The sequence below is a fragment of the Gossypium arboreum genome, chromosome 6 (genome assembly GCF_025698485.1).
Source record: "Gossypium arboreum isolate Shixiya-1 chromosome 6, ASM2569848v2, whole genome shotgun sequence".
Lineage (NCBI taxonomy): Eukaryota > Viridiplantae > Streptophyta > Magnoliopsida > Malvales > Malvaceae > Gossypium > Gossypium arboreum.
In genome coordinates, this window is record NC_069075.1 from 66,701,778 (window position 1) to 66,704,687 (window position 2,910).

At 38.1% G+C, this 2,910-nt stretch overlaps 1 non-coding gene across 1 annotated transcript; it reads right to left on the reverse strand.

Moving 5' to 3' along the window:
• Nucleotides 1–683: 683 nt before the first annotated feature.
• Nucleotides 684–790, reverse strand: LOC128294726 (small nucleolar RNA R71). Its single transcript, XR_008285033.1, has one exon. It is a non-coding gene; the product is annotated as a small nucleolar RNA R71 (small nucleolar RNA).
• Between the last annotated feature and the right edge of the window lie 2,120 nt (nt 791–2,910).

Sequence of the window (2,910 nt, forward strand, 5' to 3'; positions counted from 1 at the left end):
TCAATTTTTATTACTTTAGCCATTTATTTTTCTTGCAATTTAATTTAATTTTATTATTATTATTATTTATTAACTTACTTTTTCTTTCTCTTGGCAGGTTTTTATAGTTTATGACTGGAAGAAACCCGTCAGGACCATTACTTTTTGACGAAGAAATCGATCGTACAATTAGTAGAAATCAAAGAGAAATAAGGCGAAGCTTATGATACACAGAGAACGAGCAAGAAGACGATACTCAACCCCCAATCGAAGAGATGGCTGAAAACCAAGACAATCAGCTACCTCCTGCAATTGCAGCTAATCAAAATCCTGCTCTACACACTATGTATGATTATGCTAAACCTTCTTTAACAGGAACTAAATCTAGCATAGTTAGACCTGCTGTAGCTGCAAATACTTTTGAATTTAAACCTAACACTATTCAGATGATACAACAATTTGTTCAGTTTGATGGTTTACAGGATGAAGATCCCAACGTTCACTTAGTAAACTTTCTGGAATTTTGCGATACATTTAAAATTAGTGGTGTTTCTGATGATGCCATTCGTATTTGGTTATTCCCTTTTTCATTAAGGAACAAAGCTAAACAGTGGTTGAACTCGTTACCACGAGGGTCAATTACTACTTGGGAACAAATGAACGAAAAATTCTTACTAAAATATTTTCTGCCTGCTAAAATGACTAAATTACGTAATGATATCTCTTCTTTTGTGCAGATAGATTTAGAAACCCTCTACGATGCATGGAAGAGATACAAGGACTTACTAAGAATGTGCCCTCACCATGGGTTACCGCTTTGGCTCCAAGTTCAAACATTCCACAATGGTTTGAATCCTTTGACTTGGCAAATGGTTGACGTAGCTACTAGCGGAACCATCAATAATAAAACACCTGAAGATGCCTATGAGTTTATTGAGGAGATGGCACTGAATAACTATCAGTGGCAAGTCATGAGGACAAAGCCAATGAAAATAGCCGGTGTTTATAACGTTGATTCGATCATCATGCTGTCAAATCAGGTAGAACTCTTGAATAAAAATATTGATGGTTTTCTTAGTTCTTCACAGGTTCACCCAGTAATGCAGTGCGAAGCAAGTAGCGGTGGAACAAGCCATTCGAAATACCAACCTTATGGCCATAACATGGATAACGAGCAACTAAACTACATGGGTAATAATCCTCGACCTCAAAACAATCCATTTAGTAACACTTACAATGCAGGTTGGAGGAACCATCCCAATTTTTCGTGAGGAGGCCAAGGAAATCAAAGACCACAACATCCTCCGAGTTTTCAGCAACCACCCTACCAACAAGAAAAGAATCTGAACCTTGAAGAGATGCTCTCAAAGTCTATATCGATGTCAGAAACTCATTTCCAGAACACCGAGACAGCACTTAAGAATCAACAAGCTTTGATCCAAGGGCTCAAAACTCAGATAGGCTAGCTTTCCAAACTAATCTCCGAACGACCACAAGGTAGTTTGCCAAGTAATACTGAACCCAACCCAAGGGAAAAGCTCAACGCAATTAATGTTCAAGATGAAGAAGGATTTGTGGAGCCTGAACCAGAATCGCGGCAAGAAACTGTGGTAAGCAAAGGTCATGGTGAGGTAGATCAAAATACAAACAAATCAGTGAATGTCGAATATAAACCTCATGTACCATACCCCAACGCAACAAGAAAAGACCGCTCAGATGAACAATTTAGTAAATTCCTTAAACTCTTAAAAAAAATTACATATTAACTTACCGTTTATTGAAGCTCTATCGCAGATGCCAAACGCAATGAAATTTTTAAAAGAGCTTTTAGCAAATAAGCGAAAGTTGAACGAGGCATCACATGTGGAGCTAAACGCAGTGTGCTCAGCTGTTCTGAAAAATAAGCTACCGAACAAACTAAAAGATCCAGGGAGTTTTATGATTCCTTGCTTAATTGGTAGTTTAGATGTTAATAATGCATTAGCTGATTTAGGGGCTAGTATCAACGTCATGCCTTTTAAAATATTCAAGCAACTATGTCTCGGGAAACCCAAACAGACTAGGATGAGCATTTAATTAGCAGATAAAATTATAATATTTCCTAGGGGTATTATTGAAGATGTGCTAATCAAAACCGATAAATTTATATTTCCCGTTGATTTCATTGTTTTAGACATAGAGGAGGATAACAATACTCCTTTAATCCTAGGAAGGCCCTTTTTAGTAGCTGCTAAAACAATTATTGATGTTGGCACAGGTGAGCTCAAGCTTCGCGTAGGAGACGAAACACTCATCCTTCAAGCTCGCAATTCTGACAACACATCGAAAATTGAAAGTGATCGTCTAAACCATTCTATTAAAACTGACCACATGATACAACCCACTTTGCAGGAGATAAGTCTGAAGGAAGTACATGAGGCACTCTCAAACAACAGTAGAGGTTCTATTCATGAAGAACGAAGGCTGCAAATAGAGGAGCTAGATGAATGGCGAACACATAAATCGAGAACACATGATAAACCAAAACTATGCCAGAACGAGCTTGATACCTCTCCAAATCAACTTAAGGTTGGTGATAAAGTCTTATTAGATGCGCAGATCCCCACATTGTCACTACTACACCGAATGAGGAAATCCCTCTTACGGTACTCAGTATTTTTCCATTTGGTACGGTGGAGGTGAGTCATCCCAAGTTCGGCACTTTTAAGGTAAACAATACCCGTTTAAAGCGTTACTTTAAGATTGATAGTAGGAATGAGGAGTATAAACTCCTCGAACCACCATGATCATTCAACGGAGAGGTAAGTCGAGCTTAGACTATAAATAAGCGCTTCTCGGGAGGCAACCCGAGCACTAACTATATTAACTTCTTCCAAAATTTAGTCTTCAACACCTAACTTACTAACAGAGCTCTTTAATACAGGTTTTCCA